General features: G+C 40.7%; 1 protein-coding gene across 1 annotated transcript in view; it reads right to left on the bottom strand.

Moving 5' to 3' along the window:
* The window catches only part of ERC2 (ELKS/RAB6-interacting/CAST family member 2), a 658,083-nt gene extending 647,155 nt beyond the window's left edge, over positions 1–10,928 (bottom strand). Inside the window, exons 1-4 of the mRNA XM_077822546.1 lie at positions 9,511–10,928; positions 8,626–8,808; positions 6,472–7,347; positions 364–504 (exon numbers count right to left, since the gene is read on the bottom strand). The gene's annotated coding sequence lies outside the window, so the exon portion shown is untranslated. The remainder of the gene's footprint in view (positions 1–363; positions 505–6,471; positions 7,348–8,625; positions 8,809–9,510) is intronic.
* Positions 10,929–22,026: the final 11,098 nt, after the last annotated feature.

The raw sequence follows: 22,026 nt of genomic DNA, 5'->3' as shown, positions 1-22,026 counted from the left end.
GTATTTTAAAGACTACATGAGTTTTTTCTTGTCTTTCTTTTGTAACAGGTTCCAATAAAGATTGCTGTAAACTAGCTTTAAAACTGAAAAAGTTACCATTGACTAATATACATTAATTAGTACATATAATATAACTGTACATGTGAAGACCATAGTTAATAGTTTCACACTGTCTTTCAAGTTCTAGGTGTACATAGACATTAAAAAAAACTGAAGTGTTTATAGGGTTTGCAATACTTCTTCCGTGTATTGTAACATATTTCTATCCAGGGTGGTTCAATTATAGAATATATTTTTCTGGCTCAAAAGAAATCTACGATCTGTGTCAAGCATAATAGTCCTATCCACCACCCAACTCCTTACCTCTTTCCAAAATGAAGCCAGCATAAGTGGGGCCTTCTGTGTAATATGGTGTTTTCTCCTTAGAATTTCTCTCTATTTGTATTTCACTCTGCCATGTTTTTCTCCCTTTTTTCCTGTGCAGTTTTCCTCCTGCAGCAGTCACTAAGGAGAATATGAGCCCAATTACTTGAGAAGAATTTCAAATCCACAACATTTCAGGGGGTTAGAAATTAGGCAAAACCAGTCACTCTATATCCCTCATAACCCTGGGTCAAATTCTCATGCTAGCATCCAACTTGAGTAGCTGGACTGAATAGTGGGCAGATGCAAGGGGGTGCACCACCATGGGTAAGAGAAATTTTTCTCTCCACTCTCTCCTACACAGCAACTACAAAAGCTACTTCACCCTGTTGGCTGAAGCAGCTGTTTACTGCCCTTATCTGTCCCCAACACGGAAGCAACAAAGATCCACACTTTATTATGATGAGTAGAACTGGGGAAAGAGGGTCAAATCTCCAGCAGGATTTAGAGTGGTTTGAGGGTCTCAGGAATGCAAGCTGGGCCCAGGTTGCTTACGCATCAATCTCTAAAAGCACAGCTTGCAACACTTGCCACTTAGCATACTTAATGAAGATCTCTTTCCCACAACTCTGCCTACATGCCACATCACTTATTCCTAAAACAACACACAAAGTGGCAGATATTCAGGTCACACCCTACCCCTTTTCCAGAGCTAACACCCAAGCAATGCCTTGCAGAAAGACTGTGTGGTAATGGACTACACAATGCACAGAGGTTGTATACTTTATAACTGGCCCTTCTCAAATCCTGAGATCCTACCCCTTTGTGCAGCTGAACTGCACTGGTTCCACTGCGGTGCAATTTGCCATTTTGTTCTCACATAGGCTGAGATTCTTATCTCCAGGAAGACATTTAGTTTTTCTTCTTGCTGAGAAGCTGTAGGTGGTTGTTTGATTTTTTTTTTTTTTTGGTTTGTTTGTTTAATAAATAAAAAAACCCAGCAGACAGCCACCATGGAATTGAATGATGCTATTTATCACTTATCTCCTGTTGCTACAGAGCTAGCAGAAATATAAAAGCATAAAAGAAAGCTTTAGAAGAGGAGTAATTTTCTTAATGTTAAGACATGATTCTCTTAAGAAAATACTTGCAATCAGCATCCAAGTGTGTACAACAGCAGCATTGTGGAAGGCAAAATTGGCTGCTTCACAGTGTTCAGCATGAAGTAGATTGCTGAGGTACTATAGTTCTCCCACACTGTTATTAAATGACAAATTCTGTCCACTGCTGAAGACCATAGGAAGTGATCAGTCTATGAAGACTCGTCTAGTCCCTTATTGATCAAAATAGGGAAAATCCATGTGTCCACATTTGAAATGTAAGCTGTTACATGTGGTGATTCAAACCCTGCCCACTCACTAGTTTGCTTATATTTTAGAGGTTCCTTTTTCAGATCAATTTGCAGGCAACACACCAATGTGTGTAAAAAGAAATGATACTTGTGTGCAAAGTAAAGTAAAAAAAAAGGAAAGGAGAAGAAAATTACAAAGAAGCCTAGGGTAAATACTGCAAGAATTAAGTTCTTATTTGTAGGCGACTAGAGAAGAAGAAAACTACCGCAGTTGAGTGACAGTAAGACTTATGAAAGAAGCATTAGCAGAGGGGAAAATGTATTGTATTTTAGCCTAGATTCCATTAAAATAAACAATAGGGCCAAAGTGCATCTTTGTATTCATAGTGCTGACCATTGCTTGGCTTACACTAGTATTGAGTAATCTCTCATTTCATCAATGCTGGGTTTACTAGGACTTCTCTAAATCTTACAAGACTGTATATTTTCAGTGATCCCACACTAGAGCTTCTCCCATACAGCTATTTCTAGCTACCACACTAGCTGTTGTTTTATTGGTGTTAGTCATTATACAGGCACAAACTGATGACTCAGTAATTTTATTTTCTGAATCTCGTTCTATTTTTTTTCCTTTTTCAAAAAACACATTCATTAAGCCTCTGATTTTTAAGGGAAGCTGTCCAACAGTTTAAAATAGTCTAATAGAAATGTTTTTTTCCATTTTTATATACTGTTGTATTAAATAATGTAAACCCAATGAACCACTTAACATGAACTTATCTGAATGTATTGTTTTCAGTGGAACTGATTTTATGTGCTGAATGCAGAATGTTAGAAAAAAAAAAAACCCAAGAAGCTGTTTCACATACAATCCGTATGAATGGTATGTGAATTTAATTTCCTCTTAGATGAATACCTTGGCTGGAGAGTGTTCATTTTGTCATGAAAAAAAATGAATACAGATTTAAAAAAATAAAGATTATGCACTAGAGTTCATTTGACAGTTATGAGTAATCAAATGAAGCGATAAGTACATTGACACTTTGTTTACAAAGTAAAAAACGCAATATAACAGTAGGTTTTTTAAAATAACAAGCTTTATAAACAGCAATGAACAGGAACAAATTCATTTTTTTTCCAAAGAAATACTTATTTTTCTAAAGTTACACCTCATCCCAGCTGACTGTGCTCTTCTCCCATCTGACAGGGAAGAAGGGTCAGAAAAGTCAACCAGCTATTTCTCCTGAGTTGCTTCCAGCTATAAGCTTCAACCTTGCTGCAGAGCAGGAGTTTTATTCTGGACTCTCCTTGCTTAGCCAGCTCTAGTGTTAGATCAGGCAAAACAAGGACAGCTTATATCATAAATCCTATTTTTACACTGGACTTGCAGCATTTGGCTGTCGCTGAGCAAAATATCTTGTTTTTCTTCCATCATGACAATGGAGATGGGAAAGAGATCCCTTTCTTCTGGCCTTCAGCATGGAGAGAAATCCCTGCTTAGTTTGTACAGAAAATCTTCCATGACTGAGTCAATCCTTGAGGAGTTCTCCTTCCCTTGCATCGAAAACATTTGAATGGAAGTTGAAACTTGTATAGCACTGTACTGTTAAGCAGACACCACCATTCCTTACACAGGTGGATGAAATGACCACTCTATTGCAGCTCAGTCTCTAAAAGTATTTCAGGATCCTTCTGTGTGAAAAGTGCTATATAAATGTAGGATCAGCAGCTGCACAAGGAAGCCTTGGAGTTCTTCCTGAAGAATAACCTAGACAGAGACTGGACAGAAGGAGTAGTAACAGAGGCCCATCTATTCACCTCTCAGAAATAGGGAGGCTCTGGGGGTGGGGAGTAAGGCGAGGAACTGAAAGAGAGCTCATTCGACTTCAAACAGCCAAAGTGAGTCAGGATCTTCAAATTTATCCAGCATCTGTGAGCCAGAGATTATATAAAAAGAGAAGGCCCTAACAGGGTCCAGGGACAGCAACCTAGTAATAATCTGGAACTTTCCACATTCACATCTGGAAGAGAGTGATAGTTTGCTCACCATGCTGCTGTCCCTGGATCTCACTTGTTCCAGACCTGTGCTGCCTTGATAACTTTTCTATCTACTTCTAGCCTAGTAGATGTCCTGTACATTTTTCAAGCTCCAGTTTATGCAACATTTTACTATTTAGGAGTTAATTTTCCACTTGGCTCTTTCCTCATGTTAGTGATTCCACAATTCTAATAAAGGTTTCTAGTTAGCTGACTGTTATGAGTTTTGTGACCAGCTGTACATGGTTCCTAGAAGTGCAGCATGAACCTAGACATTCCATGTGTTGGAGATGTGGGAAAAATACTTTCAAGCTGGCACGTGCAAACAAATGGACAGGGTTTATCTTTTAATTAATTTATCTGGCTGGTTGCCCTCTACATGGTAGAGACAGAAAACATTATGGTTTCTGGAGTGGCACGCAGGTAGATAAGGTCCATGACATCCCTTAAAGTTGTAGTGTATTATTTTTCCACCAACTGAAAAAGTGATGCATAACTCAGCAATATCAGAGGATATATTGGAATATTAAGATTAAATAAAGATACTTGATTATTCATTAGACGAGTTCGCCAGATTTTATCAGCACCATTTTTCTCCTTTTGAGATATTTTATCTGTAAAGGGAGTGTGTGTTAGGAATTGATTGGTCAGGTCTCTTGGGCTTTTGAACCTTGCTCTTTGTATAAGTTACAGTAACATCAATTGATTTTATTTCCTCATTTATTCATTTTTATTTCCTCTTTGAATTGATTCCTTTGGTACTTGGAACATGTTCATTATTACTGAAACTGCAACTCCGTATTTAGAGGCCCAACTTGTGCATGAATAAATTCATATACCAAGTCAGTGATATGATGTTACTTTTCAGGAAGTGACATATTTCACAGTTGTTGCCTGATACACCGATACATAGAACACCATTACCTTCTTCAGATGCAGTAATACAATTACAAAAATACTTAAAAGGTCTATTAAACGTGCATAAAAGAGAGATTAAACCATTTAGTGCATAGCAGATGGAATGTCTGGATTTTGTGGAAATATTGCTGTTAGGAAAGACCCTGGTTAATCAAGTTTAACTACAGTTCAATGTACAGTTTGTGCTATTTTAATAAATTAAAGTATGTATTTAAATTGTCACTTTTCTAGTAGCAGGCAAACAAGGGTGAGGCAAGTTTCTTGAATTATTATTAAGGTTGTTTTGTACCTAAACCTAAAGCCTTTTAGGGTACCCTAAATCAAAAATATCCATAGCTGTCTATGGTTTCTGGTTAGGTGGGAGATTGATTTTCCTAGATGTTTCCCCCGTCTCTTGCACGCCAGAGAACAATGGTCTGTGGAAGGACCCTCCACGGCAATGTGCAGGGATGTGGAGAATGGTATAAGGCCCTGGCTAGTGTCATACAGACAGAGTTTAAGGCCAGAATGGACCATCAGATCACGTAGTCTGACCTCCTGTATATCACAGGCCACCAACATAGCCCAGGACCCATACACTAAACCCCAACAACCAAAGTTAAAACCAAAGTAATACAGCCCAAAGGAGGCGAAACTATTGTGTGCATCAAGCGAAGAATTGGAGGAACCAAAGTGCACCAAAGTCCCTGCAATGGCAAGAAACTGATTAAGTGAGATATACCCAGATGATTCCAGCAAGGGACCTGTGCCCCATGTTGCAGAGGTAGCCCCCCCCCGCCCCCGTCCTCAAATCACTGTTAATCTGACCTGGGGGGAAATTCCTTCCTAACCCCACATATGGAAATCAGTCAGACTCCGAGCATGTGAGCACAAACCAGTCAGCAAAGTAACAGGGTGAGTTTGTGACTATGAAAAACCACTAGCTAAAGCCATTTCTTAGGGATGTAGTGGGCGGATAGATGCTATAGCAGACCCTGTGGATGTAGAGGTGTTGAAAGCCCTGCCATTGGCTAGAAGGGTAAGAGTCTCTTCAACCTCCAAAAAGTTGTTCAGGAGTGGATAGTAACTCCCGTAAATTCTCACCTTGGCTTTCCAAACTCCAGGGCCTTCTCTTCTAGCCCTGCCCATCAACCATGCTGGCTTCACATAGCTAGCAGAAATTACTTAAAAATGAACTCAAGCTGAGTGTACCATGAGGGGAGACCGAGCACTCCCTCCCTAGTCTAAGGAGCAGGAATGTTTAAAATAAAAATCCACACCTCAAAGAGGGTGTGGAGATACCAAGCTGTGGCTGGAGGGCCTCTCCACCCCCCTTCCACCTCAATATCATTGTACAGGGTTTGCCCAAATTAGAGTGGCAGATTCCCACTCTTCTTCGAATAGCTTATGTTTTAGTAGGCACAGGGTGGGAAGTAATTTTTCAGCCCAGTCAGTCTCTCTCTCTCCTCCTCCTCCTGGACTAGGAGAGTGTTTTTAAAAACCTGAATTTTATCCCATCTGTTAGCCCGAGACAGTTAAGACTAGGTTTTATTTCACAGAAGATGGGCTATCTGCAGTACTCTACCCTCCTCCACATCTATCAACAGTGTTTTAGTGTAGTTAAGACACAGGCAGGTTAAGGTTGCAAATAATAAAATGGTGTTTATTGAGATACACAAAAACAAAACTAGGACTCCCTACAACTAAGATAACACAAAGAATAACTGCTCGGTTGTTAACACAAATGGTATAATGGGGGATGAACCCCAGAGCCCAAACCCTTACAGAGTGGGGTTTACAAAAATGACAGAGAAGGACTATACCATGTCTTGCAGACACTAGCCAGGAGAACAGGAACACAGATGGGAACCAGGACCTCATGGAAGGATTAGGATCACAACAGGAATCGGAGTTCAGGAAACTCTGCGACAGGTAAGTACATCTTTGGTAGGATGTCTTCTGACTTCTACTCTTGACCTCGATGTCCTGTGTGCTGAATGCAGACACTACACTGTGTGGTGGTTTAATAGGTGAGTGAGGGTAAGTCCAAAGGAACCTTATTAGGTGTTACTGGTCCACCCCTAAGTCTTATTCCCTCAGAGCTCTAGCTCCCAGCAAGGCCAGTGCAGTGGGAGGGATTCTATGCCTCACTGGGATAACCTGCTTTCACAGCATCCAGAGACACAGAAAGAACCCCCCTCAGAGTTTGAACACACCCTTACATACGTTCCCTGTTGCTAGGCAGATTTCACTATCTTTCCTGCCTTTCCCTCTGCTTTGGCACCAAACTTGAAAAAGAGTGCCAAGAGCTGAAGGAGAAGGGATGCCAAGATCGAGGACTGGCTGTCCTTTTACCAATCCAAAATGGTGGCTATGTACACTTAATAAATTGAACTTTTTCTACCCAACACATCCACAGATACCATGGTGAAAGGTGACCTGATACAAACCTAGATAGAGCAAGGTTATGAAAGTCAATGGGACTCTTACATTCAATCACACCCTTGCTTAGTCTGTTCTAGGAAAATCCCATTAGTGAATCAGCCTTCTGGCCAGGTGACGTTTTCAAGTCCTCCCCTTGCAGGGTATATATACGGAGTCCAATATTGGGAAGTCTTCAGGATTAAGCAAGGGAATCAGGGCTTCTTCCTTGGGTCAGGGTGTCATGGTTCACACCCTTGTATTTTCAGGATCTTCCCCTGTCATAAATATAAAGGGAAGGGTAAACCCCTTTAAAATCCCTCCTGGCCAGAGGAAAAATCCTCTCACCTGTAAAGGGTTAAGAAACTAAAGGTAACTTTGCTGGCACCTGACCAAAATGACCAATGAGGAGAAAAGATACTTTCAAAAGCTGGGAGGAGGGAGAGAAACAAAGGGTCTGTGTCTGTTGGTATGCTGCTTTTGCCGGGGATAGACCAGGAATGGAGTCTTAGAACTTTAGTAAGTAATCTAGCTAGGTATGTGTTAGATTATGATTTCTTTAAATGGCTGAGAAAAGAATTGTGCTTAATAGAATGACTATTTCTGTCTGTGTGTCTTTTTTGTAACTTAAGGTTTTGCCTAGAGGGATTCTCTATGTTTTGAATCTAATTACCCTGTAAGGTATCTAGCATCCTGATTTTACAGAGGTGATTCCTTTACTTCTCTTTACTTCTATTTCTATTAAAAGTCTTCTTGTAAGAAAACTGAATGCTTTTTCATTGTTCTCAGATCCAAGGGTTTGGGTCTGTGGTCACCTATGCAAATTGGTGAAGATTTTTACCAAACCTTTCCCAGGAAGTGGGGTGCAAGGGTTGGGAGGATTTTCGGGGGAAAGACGTGTCCAAACTACGTTTCCCAGTAAACCCAGTTAGTTAGAATTTGGTGGTGGCAGTGGATATTCCAAGGACAAAAGGATAAAATTAAATTTGTACCTTGTGGAAGTTTTAACCTAAGCTGGTAAAAGTAAGCTTAGGAGGTTTTCATGCAGGTCCCCACATCTGTACCCTAGAGTTCAGAGTGGGGGAGGAACCTTGACATCCCCTCACCCAGTTCCCCATTAAAGGATTGACTTCCATATTTGTACCTCTTTAGAGGTTGGTAGAAAAGCCTGGGCTCACCCTCTCCACCAGGCTCCAATCCAGGGTGCAGTGGTAGGCAGCTAAGTCCTGCACCCTCAGGTGCTATATGGCTGTGTCCCTGGATCACTTCCTACCAGTCCCCTCTTTATCCCGTGGGTAAAAAAGAACTAAACAAAAAATGAATCTCTGAAATCTACAGAATCACAAGCCCCTTTTTTGTAGGCTTGGTCAGGTCAATATAGCCAGGCCTCAGGCAGCAGGAGCTCAGAGTATAGGTCAGCTCTCCTCCACTGAGCTCCCCTTTTTGAGCTCCTCTAGCCTGTGCAAGTACAGTGGGGCATGTCTACCTGGGCCCAGAGTAGCTCTTTAACCCATTCATTTCCAGTGTGCGGTTTGTGCACTCCTTCAGTCACTTACTAGGTTAATAGGAGTTGTACGACTGAATTTTACTGCAGCTAGTTGAGAATATTCATGGTAGTTGAATGCACTGAAGTGACTACATTCCTTAGCGACTGATTCTTCGAAGAATTTCTGTTGTGATGGCTTCCCACTCATTTAAAATGTTTCCAAGTGACCTCTTTTTCTAAGGCTTGATGGCTTCTAAAATAGAAAAAGTGAAAGAGACTCATTAGTAAGAAAGAATAGACATGCACAATCATACTCTTTCCACAAATGCATGTGTGTTACTAGGGATATTTTGAGATTTCCTGTTATTTATTTGAATTTAACATCCCCATTCAAAATCTGTTCTCTATTTATAACTTGCTTAAGCAGGTATATTTGCAAATTAATGAATACAATATGTTTATATTATTATATCTCTTTAGGGAAAAGTAACAATTTAGTCTAAAGTGCTGCCACATTTGGCACACAGCTAATTAAACAGTTTACTGTGGAATAAACTGTTCAAGACTTATGACTTTTTAAAATCTAAAATACATTTGAGTGTAACTTTTGTCAGAACTCCTTGGGTCTGCAGAAAAAAATATTTCCCAGAAAGGCAAAAGCCTTGGTCTTAACTGACCTTTTTTCTACCATACAAGATAATCTTGGATAGAAAATGGAGGTGGGAGCTCTTGAATAATTTTCATTTTCTTGTCATACATCGCAGAAATGATATGTGAAGACTAAAATCTCATCAAAACCTATGAGCATGTAGAATACATCAGAGGTTCAGGGGTTCTCAAACTGGGGGGCACAGAATGTATTCGGGGGGGCTTGAGAAGATTTGGGGGGGGGAACAAACAAACAACCAACAACAACTTACTGCCCATATTTTATCCACAGCAATGAATAACTTACAAAACTGATTCCTCCAGACATATCAGGTCATCAGATGGCGCTGTGCATTTTGATGGATTTCTGTTAAGCTTGTATAGCATTATACAAAGTCATTGCCATCTGTACATTAATCCGTTTGCTATGACACAGTGTGCACATTTAATTGAAGGTAGACGGGGATCTCGAGATAGCTGTCTCAAGCATCCAACCCAGAAGGGAATTGCTCTGCTCCAAAAAAAGAAAAAAACAGACACACCCATCCCACTATTAACAGTGTGATGCAATTAAGCAGTATCTCACTTAAAATTTACATTACTATATACTTAAATTGGATCTGTTTAAATCAATGCCTTACTGGTTGTAATATTTAGTGAACTGCATGTTTTAAAATCAATATATGTACTTGTGTGGCGGGAGGAGGGGATATAACCTACTTCAGACACAAAGAAGGGGGGCAGGATCAAATAAGTTTGAGAACCACTGGAATATACAGACCTTCCAGCAATTCAGTAACAATGCTTGGACAAATAATGACAACTAGATATTTTGGTTTCCTCATTTCACAAAACCTTAAACTATTATGCCATTTAGTGATTAGCAGGATTCTATTTCATGCCTCATATCAAAATTATTTGGGGTTTTTTGTTCCTCAGATATCTTTGTTCAGCCAGCTGTACTTCAGCACAGGAATACCTATTACCAGAAAGAAAGTATGTCATTCTGTTCATCCATACGTCAAGCCTTGCAAAGAAAAATATATATATCTTTCTGAATGATGTATCATTATCCTCAAAGCAAGGTGAATCTTCAGGACAGCAAAGCATAGGTAAGGAGACAATACTATTGAAACAACTGGTATTAAGTAGCAGAGTCTAAAATTGAAAGGCCAAGATGATGGAACTGGCCTCTCGCCTTTACAGCTGGCTCCTGTTGTTCAGTTGAGACATTATTATTTCAGTAGTGCTCAGCAGCCCCAATCAGAATCAAGACCTCACTTGGCTGGCTGCTCTGTAAATATAAGACAGGCCCAAACTTTAGTTTACACTCTAAATAGGGACAAAGCGTGCCAGGTGGATGTGGAACACAACAGAGGGAGAGGAGGGAGTCTGAATGCTTTAAATTGCCACAAACCATGCCGTACTTGCTATGAAAATAAAATACATCAATCTCCATTGCGGTCAATACAGCATTTCTCATACTGGGGTTCGCTGCTGATTTTTTGGGAGTGGGGGGGCAGAGGGGGACAACGATGACACAACTCCAGGACCTGCACCCAGTCCCTGGTTTCGCATTCTTTGTCCATGGCTATCTGAGTTCTAGGCTCTGTGGTCCCTCCCTCATCTGAGGGGGCAGGCCTTTTGTAGTTCTGGAAGGCTCTGCCAATCAACCCAGGAGTCAAATAGGTCAGCATCTCTTGTGAACTCTCTTTTTTTTTTTTTTTTTTTAAATAAATGCATCTGAGTAATTTAATTTGACATAGTTCAGCGCAAGTCTGTTGGATCAATATGGTGTGTTACCTCAAAAAAAAAAAAAAAAAAAAAAAAGCACAAACACGACAGTGAGGATCATAAAGTAAGATACAACATCAACATCTTATCTCTTAAGGTCAAGTAAGAAGTGAACATAACAATAAGAGTCAACTTTTTGTTGTCATACAGAGATGTAAATATGAATCCAGTCTTAGGCCTAATGCTCGTCCACATGATGGTAGGGGACTGGGAGTACTGTGAAAGTAGGACACCTAGTCTGAGGGAAGAGAGGCATACACTACAGGCTCCTTGATGGTTGACCATAGATTGTAATTATAATTTCAAAAGTAGCAGTCTACTCTGGAAATCTCAGTACAGTGATACAGCTGACATGTGGGAAGCATGACCACAAAGAATGATGGACTGAGTGAAAATTTGTGCTTTAATTATACTAAACTGCTCCCCAAGTCTCTTTCCCATGGATCTGAGTGCCTTGGGCAATATTTCCTTATCACAGTCTCCCAGAGGGGAATAAACCCACTCTCTATAAAAAGAGACTAAAAAACTGAAATGGCAAACAATATTATGGAAAGTTCATTTCCTCATCTCCTGTGAAAGCACTAACATTACTTCACTTATTGTAGTCACTGGTTCTATACTTGTATGCTAATTTATTTTGATTGACATCAATTATTACATAGAAAAGTAAGAGAGGAGAAAAATCCCTTTCCAAATAGCTTTTGTGCTAAGCTCCAGTGCCTCAGCTGCTTGAATTCCTTACTTCAAGTTTGAAAAAAAAGGATACTGGCCCAGCCAGGCAAGCAGCTAACCTTTCCTATGAACATTTATTCTGATGACATTCTTTTTCCCTAGGAAAAATTACTTCTTTACTTTGATATAATAAATGAGGCCATGGTTTTATCATGATCATTTTCAGAGAGTCATGTAGGACATATAAAGTCAAGTTACATTCCTACATCATAAGATTAACCCGTATTTTTCGGTTTTTAGTAGAAACAAGAATGGTATACAAGGGGTTCCCAGTATACATCTCCCCCTTATCTGTTGTTTTGCATATCCGTCGCTCATCAATAGGGGAATGTGTTCAGATTCACGTCGGTTCTGATCCACATATCAGTCGTCGGCAGCCAGCGCCCTCCCTCTCTCCCGCAGCACCTCCCGTCTGCCAGCGGCCCCGTGGGCAACTGATCAATTCCTCCTCCCTCCCAGCGCCTCCTGCACGCCCTGATCAGCTGTTCAGCAGCATGCAGGAGGCGCTGGGAGGGAGGAGGAGAAGCGGAGACAGGGTGCGCTCAGAGGCAGCGGTGGAATTGGGTGGGAAAAGGCGGGGAGGGTATCCGTCCCCGGTATCTGTCGTTTTGTTATCCATTGCCCTTTTCAAGAACGCAACCCGACATACCCTGGGAGCCCCCGGTATATGCTATATTCTGAGAGAGCCAGGAGCAGTTTTTGAACTTATTCTATACCCCCTCTTCACCTGCACTCATCATTTTAAAAAAATCAAGGGCCATAAATGCAAAACAGCTTTTACACAAACATTCCCTATTTCAGATATTCTGCTTAAAATAATACTAGACAGACCTGAGCAATGGCATTGCTACTTAATACCTACAAAATTACTTAGAATATTTTTTATGTCTTCATGTGTGTCTCTGTAAATGGACTCTATTGTACCTTGTGATTGGCAGATACAGAGTTTAAACACTGCTCCTGAACAGAAAAGCGGTCACTTATTTTATCTAGGTATCTTAGGTACTTACATGGCCCCCATTACTGTAGTACCTGAGCACCTCACAATCTTTAATGCATTTATCCTCATCACATCCCTGTGAGGTAGGGCAGTACTATTAACCCATTTTACAGATGGGGTATTTCAACAAAGAGACTAAGGCCCAGATCCTCAAAGCTATCGCAATGGGAGTTGGGAGCCTAAATATATTTGAGGATCTAGGGCCAAGTGACTTATCTGAGGTCACATAGGAAGTCTGCATCAGATCAGGGAATTAGACCTGGGTCTTCTAAGTCCCAGGCTGGTACTATAACCACTGGATAATCTGTCCCCTCTTCTAGAACCTCAGAGGAACCCCACCACATGGGGAAAATTGGGCTGGCTGACCTGCAGATTATTTTTAAAGAAAACAAAACTTTTGTAAAAAGAAAAGGAGTACTTGTGGCACCTTAGAGACTAACCAGTTTATTTGAGCATGAGCTTTCGTGAGCTACAGCTCACTTCATCAGATACATACCGTGGAAACTGCAGCAGACTTTATATATACACAGAGAATATGAAACAATACCTCCTCCCACCCCACTGTCCTGCTGGTAATAGCTTATCTAAAGTAATCGTCAGGTTAGGCCATTTCCAGCACAAATCCAGGTTTTCTCACCCTCCACCCCCCCACACAAATTCACTCTCCTGCTGGTGATAGCCCATCCAAAGTGACAACTCTTTACACAATGTGCATGATAATGAAGTTAGGCCATTTCCTGCACAAATCCAGGTTCTCTCACTCCCTCACCCCCCTCCAAAAACCCGACATAAAAAAGCTATTACCAGCAGGACAGTGGGGTGGGAGGAGGTATTGTTTCATATTCTCTGTGTATATATAAAGTCTGCTGCAGTTTCCACGGTATGTATCTGATGAAGAAGTGAGCTGTAGCTCACGAAAGCTCATGCTCAAATAAACTGGTTAGTCTCTAAGGTGCCACAAGTACTCCTTTTCTTTTTGCGAATACAGACTAACACGGCTGTTACTCTGAAACCTGTCAAAACTTTTGTAGAAAATGTGTGTACATTTCTGTAAGGATCTATTCCTCAAAAATCAGAAAAAAAGACATGCAAACCTGAACAGTCACATGATCATATTTTGCCATAACCCTGATATGCCCTTCCCCACAGAATAGGCAGTGAAAGCCTTTCTGCTCACCCTTCACAATGTACCTCAGCTTTCCACTACAGAAAATCCATCTATAGGTGTGAGAGAACTCTTTCAATCTTTGACTTCCTCTGTCAAGACTAAAAACAAAATTTCCCTTCAATTTCAAAACAGGTCCTTTTTTGTTATGGGATGACTGTGTATTAGGAACTCGAGTGAGACTACCAAATTCATTCCACAGATATCAAACAGCCTGCAAATGGCAGCATCATGATTAACCTTGGACTGGATTTGAACCTACTACAACCTAGATGCTAAAAGCGCTTGGTACTAATTACCTGAGCTATCTAGTCCAAACAGAAGGTTTCTTTTCTGTTACAGCAATTGGTCCGGAAGCATGTCCAGCTAATTCCAGATGCAGCCTGACAGTATGTTGGCCAAGCTCTTAAAGGCAACCTTTATCCTATAATTATTTTGATTTGGGTTCTGACTCTTTCAGCCCCTGAGAAAAAGATATTTTTCGAATAATGTATCCTAAGTATATTTCTCTGAGATGATATATTGCACTAAGGCATCATTCACAACATAATTTCAGTCTGATAATGTGTTATTTAAAAGATGTCAGCATTATGGAGAGGAAACAATTTGGAGATTAGCTCAGTTTAGGTATGGGACAAATATGTCATCTTGCCACTCCTTGGCAGAAGTTTCAGCACCATAGAAATATAAAATACTTGTCCCTTGTTTCCTGTGACATATCTATGTTTAAATGTATGGCTCAGTTGTAATTGCAAGTTGCTGGAGCTCTGACCAACTAAGATATTGATTAAATTGAGGTCTATCTAGTATGCAAATATTATAGTTATAGCATACATGGCATTGATCCAGCAGGAAAAAATGTCAGCACTTCCAGCACTCTGAAAATGATTGACTTTGCAGAGGAGTCTATGAGATTGCTATGGAAGTTCTACCCTGCAATCCTCAGCCCTTACCCAAAACATATAAATAATGGCCACAAGATCTTTATCCACCATTTGCAGAGTGGTATGGGATTGTGGGAGTGAGGAGGTTTATCCCTTACTCTGTATAATTTGATCACTTGACTCCAGAAGACAAAACACTACTCACTGGAATAAAAGAATATTCCACTCTCTTCCTAATTGTTTTATATGCCAAAATTTGCCAGATAGTCTAAACTCTTCTACTATTTGACTCCATTCCCAGCTTTTAATTTGCCTAACATCTACATTCTTACCATTCCCACTTTAAAGGAACCTAGTCCCTGTGAAGAGGGCCAGCAAAGATGCTATCTGCTCCTAGTAGTTGCCCAAGACCCCAGTGAGACACCTTTGATAAATTAGAGAGATTTAGAAATTAGTCAATCTCTACACAGTAAACATGATATGCACCTTACAACTTCCTCATATCTCAAATATACATAGAGAATTTATTAAAATAAGTAAGGTCTAGATTGTCACAGACCTTAAACCCCTATACATCTGAGTAAGGGGAAATAAGATAACTTCCCTCTTAGTCCCCTACTCAGATCTGTTCATACTGTGACTTCAGGCATGGGGATGAGCTAGTTGCCCAATACTGCCTCTCGTGAGCAAGTGGGCAGAGATGGGCAAGGAGTGGAAGAAGCCCTAGCCCTTCTGTCTACAGCTCTTCCCAGTCCCTGCCTCTGTAAACACACTTGCTCAGAGGGAGAGTATTGAGCAAGTGGTTACAAGAAAAGGAGTTACTCCCCATAAAAAGGGAGGAACCAGTGGACTCTAACAATTCATTCTCTCGTTTGCTCACGTGGTGGTACAACTGCACACTGCCTCTTACTCAAGGCAGACTGTAAATCTTCAATTTAGTCCTAAAAAGTTAGAGACACCAGAACAGTAAATGTGTGCTGTGTGCTAATTCTCTTACTGGGCTGATACGTAAGACAGGTATAGAGATTTTTAAATAAACCACCTAAGTTATATTATAAGAAAGAAAAATATTGTTAAAACAATTTTCTAAAGAAAAAAAATATTTTTCCCCTAAGTTCCATAACTAACAACCACTTGCTAACCTAAGATCAGTCAGCGAGCCCACATACATTCTTTAGTCTAAGAGTGAGCATGTGAAATTTCAGGATGAATTTTTTTCAAATGACTATTAGAGGCAGGGTCAGAATCGTCCTTAACCATCTAGATTCTGTAACCGTTACTTATGCTTTACCTTACTGTTCACTTAGATCCACTGGTTTCAATGGGACAACTCTGAGTAAGGTACTATCCAACATGAGTAAGAATATTAGTAACTGGCTTGTACTCGCTATCATAGCACCATAATATATGCCTCCGATATAATAATTTGTTGTAAAAATCAGGCTTCTTTAAAATAAGAGCTAGAGTGAAATAAAGTTATAGAAAACCTTTTCAGAAACTCCACTGATTTTGGACAACCTGCAAAGATTTACACAGTTATAGAGGCAATTCCCTGCAGATATTTGTATAATTGCCTGCAAAATTCAGTTGCCCCAGAGTATAAAAAACAACACTATTAGACAGATGCAGGGCATTGAGGTAGTATGGGAAATCATCACAGGAGAAAAAGTGGACTGCCTGGCTTGCGCCACAGCAGGCAACATGATGATTTGTTGTCACGCTTGTCATCACAAGTTCAGTCTCATCTTGTAGTCTGCGGGATAAACGTATTTTTCTTTTGAGGCCTACAACAACATTTCTGAAAGCTATGGCACAACATTTTTATCTCCTTTCCTTAATAAAGCTTCTTTGCCTGTTCAAAAGAAATATCCTAACTTACTAGTGTCCCAGTATGTTTCCATTCAAGCTTATCTAATTCAACAGCACCAAGCTTTCAGAACAAAACAGGAAAAAACAAACAAACAACTTTCATTGTAGAAAAACAAAACAGATGAAGCTTTTTCATTCAGCAGGAGTGACTCTTAACCCACACCGAGATTTAGGCTATTTTCCTAATTTTCTGCAAAACAATTATCACCAGATATAATGAATCCCCCTTCCATAGAGACAGTTTGATAAGGATTATTTCTTAAATTAATTTTCATCATCTTTGAAAATTCTAAAGCACAGATAAAAACACTTACATGCAGCATAGAGCATTTGCTGAGCTCTTCTTGTTAAATTTATCTCAAAAATAATCTTAAATCCAAAACCAAACTGGATTAAAAAAAGCAAGTTACAGCTAAAGAGCTTTGCTCATAAAACTTGACAAAAGCAGAGATTTATGTGAAAGAGTGGAGAAAGTATTACATTTACATAGGCCATCATTTTCCTGTTTGCTAAATCTCCATCTGTTATGCTGAAATTTCTTTGCATCAACTATGCTCCAGGGCTGGACAGGTTAAAAAGGCGGCAGATAAGGATAAAAAGCAGGAATTTTTCTAGTTGCAATAGCCTGGTTTTGGAAAGAAGATTTCAGTCTAGTAGATGGACCTCTACCCATATTAATTTCTGCAAATACCTTTATTCAATCAAGAGCTGAACTCTGATGCTGCTGCTTTAGGGCTTTAATCCTGCACCACTGAAGTCAGCAGAAGGGTTTGCTAAAGATTGCAGCAGGATTAAGCTCAGACACTTACTGAGCTGCATAGAAGTAGTGACAAACCCTAGAACCTTCTAGAACATGAAACTGCAAGGACAGCAGCAAGTACACCTTTGAAGTCAATGGAACATCACATGCCTACTAGGCTAAATTCAGGCCTCAGTTACCTTCTTCAATAGGGTTGCACAAGTGTAATTGATGGCAAATTAGGACCAATATATAAACAAACTTTTTAATGGTCACTTAGTTGTGCAGTTTAAGCAGTTAGGGGCTGATTCTCCATTACCACGAACCTTGTGTTGTAATTTATACTTGTGCAAACTGGGTGCAAAATGCTACTATTCTGATCTGGTTCCTTTGCACAGGTGTAAATGACCACAAAATATAGCAAGACAGAGGAGAATCACACCTACTTTTGTAAAGGACACTGTGCTTGATGGCAGTGGGACTCTGTGGTGTGTGTTTGGTCCATTTATGGTTGGTTGTTCTCTGTGTACAGACTGCTAGTAAGCAGCTGAGACAGGTCTGATTGGTGCCTTGGTGAGGGCCCCAAGGCTCTGATCCTTGGAGCTTTGATCAGCCCTGCTGTTTGAAGTCTCTGAGTGGTTATTCACTCCATGGTGGCGAGGGGCAGAGCCAAGCATGTCATGCCTGACCAACCCGATTGCATTCTATGATGAGAACTGGCTGTGTGGATATGGGGAAAAGCAGTGGATGTGATGTACCTTGACTTTAGCAAAGCTTCTGATAAAGTCTCCCACAGTATTTTTGCCAGCAAGTTAAAGAAGTATGGATTGGATGAATAGACTATAAGGTGGATAGAAAGATTGCTAGATCGTTGGGCTCAACGGGTAGTGATCAACAGCTCGATGTCTAGTTGGCAGCCGGTATCAAGCGGAGTGCCCCAGGGGTCAGTCCTTGTGCCAGTTTTGTTCAACATCTTCATTAATGATCTGGATGATGGGATGGATTGCACCTTCAGCAAGTTCGCGGATGACACGAAGCTGTGGGGAGAGGTAGATATACTGGAGGGTACGGATAGGGTCCAGAGTGACCTAGACAAACTGGAGGATTGGGCCAAAAGAAATCTGAGAAGGTTCAACAAGGACAAGTACAGTGTCCTGCACTTAGCATGGAAGAATCCCATGCACTGCTACAGGCTGGGGACTAACAGGCTAAGCGGCAGTTCTGCAGAAAAGGACCTGGGGATTACAGCGGCTGAGAAGTTGGATATAAGTCAATAGTGTGCCCTTGTTGCCAAGAAGGCTAACATTATATTGGGCTGCATTAGTAGTGTTGCCAGCAGATCGCGGGAAGTAATTATTCCCCTCTATTCAGGGATGGTGAGGCCACATCTGGAGTTCTGCATCCAGTTTTGGGGCCCCTGCTACAGAAAGGATGTGGACAAATTGGAGAGAGAGGCCAGCAGAGGGCAGCGAAAATGATTAGGGGGCTGGAACACATGACTTATGAGGAGAGGCTGAGGGAACTGGGCTTATTGAGTCTGCAGAAGAGTGAGGGAAGGATTTAACAGCAGTCTTCAACTACCTGAAGGGGGGTTCCAATGAGGATGGAGCGCAGCTATTCTCTGTGGTGGCAGATGACAGAACAAGGAGCAATGGTCTCAAGTTTCAGTGGGGGAGGTCTAGGTTGGATGTTAGGAAAAACTATTTCACTAGAAGGGTGGTGAAGCACTGGAATGGGTTACCTAGGGAGGTGGTGGAATCTCCATTCTTAGAGGTTTTTAAGGCCCAGCTTGACAAAGCCCTGGTTGGAACGATTTAGTTGGTGTTGGTCCTACTTTGAGCAGGGGGTTGGACTAGATGACCTGACGTCTCTTCCAACCCTAATCTTCTATTATGCTATGACAAGCAGGGAGACTTGGTATAAAAAGTCATTTGCTAGGCAAACTCAAGAGCTGAGAGCAGAGGCAGCTAATGGGAGCGTTTCTGAGGGAATTCAGAGAGGGAGTGTCAGAGGCTTTCCTTCCAGGGTCAGCTCTAAGTAAGCTTTCGTGAAGGCCATCAAGAGAACAGTGTTAGTGACCTGCAACGGATGTGCCATGTCTTCTTTCCTGCCTAAAGCCAGAATGGAATTCCTGTACATGAAGTGCAAGTTGGTGGCTGCGCTGGAGGAAAAGATTCTTGGATTGGAAGGGCAAGTTGAGATGTTACTGAGAATCAGAGGAGTTCCTAGACAGCCAAATTCAGAAAACATCAGTACCCTTGGTTCAAGGAAGAAAGGAGCTAGCCACCAAGCAGTCAGAAAGACATGAAGTCAGAGAGGACGCCTGGCAGTTCATAACCATCAGAGGCAAGAGTTCATGTCAGCATTCTTCACAGCTGGAGTGAGATGAGGATGGGCAGACCATGGCCACCACAGAGAAGAGGACCACAAGAAATTCCATATAGCCACAATGCCAGCTCCTCAGTGTGGCATCCAAGGTCCTCAGTGTGGGATACACTCATGGATAGCAGCTTGGCCCAAGTTGGAAGGGGGAGGGAGAAAGAGAGCAAGCTTGCCCACAGAGACTTCTCTAACCATCCAAGGAAGACAGACCATCCTTGCTGAGAATTCAATACTCAGAAGAATTGAAAAAAAAAAAGATCCACAAGGGACAAGCAGACAACAGGATGATATGTTGTCTTTCTGGAGCCAAGACATGAGCAGTCACTTGAAGATTAGATAGGCTTCTGAAGTCAGTGACCAAGGATCCATTGATGATGATTCATATCAGCACTAATGAAACTGCATCACAGGAGATCGCACAGATAATAGGGAACTTCAGGAAACTCTGACTTGTGCTGAAGACGAACGTCCAAATCTTCTCTGAAATCCTTCCTATCTCACAAGCAATGGAAGACAGAAGGTATAAGAGTCTGGAAATGAACCACTGGCTGGGTAAGTGGTGTTGGATGGAGGGTTTGGGTTTTGTGGAACACTGGTCCACTTCTATGTGGAGAGGGAGCTATGTAGTTTGGACGGCCTCTACCTCAGTAGAAGGGGAACCAGTCTCCTCGGGGACAGGCTGGCAGAGTACTCAGTGAGGCATTAAACTAAAAAAAAAAAGGGAGGGTTGAAAGGAGGGAAGATTTAGCACAGAATCAAGATGTTGAAAACAAATTTAATTAAGGAATCAAAGGACATGAAGGGAATACATTTTTTAATTGTCTAGACATCAATGCTCTAGGAGCCTGGGCAACAAACAAGATGAACTGGAATTGCTCATTTAGTATATGAGCCATCACCAATAGATCCTTGTCAGTGTCATTATGAACCATTTATGAGCATAATTTCAATCTGGTTGGCATTACTGGAACCTGGTAGGATGATTCACACAACTGGAATATTAAAATCAACGGTTGGTTATAACCTATTTAGGAAAGATTAAGAAGGGAAAAGGGGCGGGGGAGTGGCACTCTTATGTCAAAAGACACATTACTTGTTTCCATGTCACTGATAAAGCTCAAAAGAAAGGTGTGTAAAGAGCCGGTCATCCTATCTATGATGTGTAAGGAAAAAATGTTGCATGATCATGGGGGAATCATTTAAGGGACATATGCTGGAAATCTCATGCTGCCAATACTAAAACATCCTTGGAATTTCTAAATATTATAGATGACAATTTCCTGATTCAAAAGTGTTGCAACCAACACAGAGCAGTTCTATATTAAACCTCATCTTGACAAATAAAGGGGAACTGATCACAGAACTAAAACTTAATTGTAGCGTAGGAACAAGTGATCATGATTTGATCACATTTATAATGTGCAAATAGAATTAAGTCCAAAACAGTGATATTGATATGATATTGGTGCTTTAGAAGGGCCAATTTCACAAATGTTGAACAGCAGCTACTAAAGTTAGACATTTTTTACATCAGCAGGTCCACGTAGCTTGCATCTAAGAGTTTTAGAAGTGATGGCTGAGGCGCCCACTGGACTGTTAATGTTGATTTTCAATAAATTCTAGAGCACTGAGGATGTTCCAGAAGACGTGAAGAAAGCTAACATTGTTCTAATATTTAAAAAAGGGTAAATGGGATGATCTGGGTAATTATAGGCCTGTCAATCTGACATCAACCCCAGGCAAGATCATGGAGCAGCTGATCTTGGATTCAATTAATAAAAATAAAATTAAAAAAAATCAGAGGGTAATATAATTCATGCCAATCAATCATTTTGTAAAGAAGATAACATTTATATTTTTCTTAATTTTTACATATTAAACATTTCCTCCCCAATTTCCAACCAACTTCAATTGTTCTCCTTCCCCCCACCCCTAAACACTTGATGAAAAGATACACTATACGTTAATAGTTGCAACAAGATGATTTTAAAAATATTATGTTATACCTTTATGTCCCCATTATAACATTACACTTTATCTCTGAATATCTTTTTGTCCTGCTCTTGGTTTACAATTAATGGATACACAACTTTAAAAGAAAGAAAGCAAAATGACATGTTTGTATTTCCTCATGTTTATATTTCCATTAGTGCCTTTGATGGTAAAAACAACCCATTCCCACAGCTGACTTCCCACAACCAGAGAGATTCTAACTAACATCACTTTTCAGGATTTATTAAATTTACTTAATGTGTTAC

The sequence above is a fragment of the Eretmochelys imbricata genome, chromosome 7, assembly GCF_965152235.1.
Source record: "Eretmochelys imbricata isolate rEreImb1 chromosome 7, rEreImb1.hap1, whole genome shotgun sequence".
Taxonomy (NCBI): Eukaryota; Metazoa; Chordata; order Testudines; family Cheloniidae; genus Eretmochelys; species Eretmochelys imbricata.
This window is presented reverse-complemented; position numbering and strand designations above follow the sequence as displayed.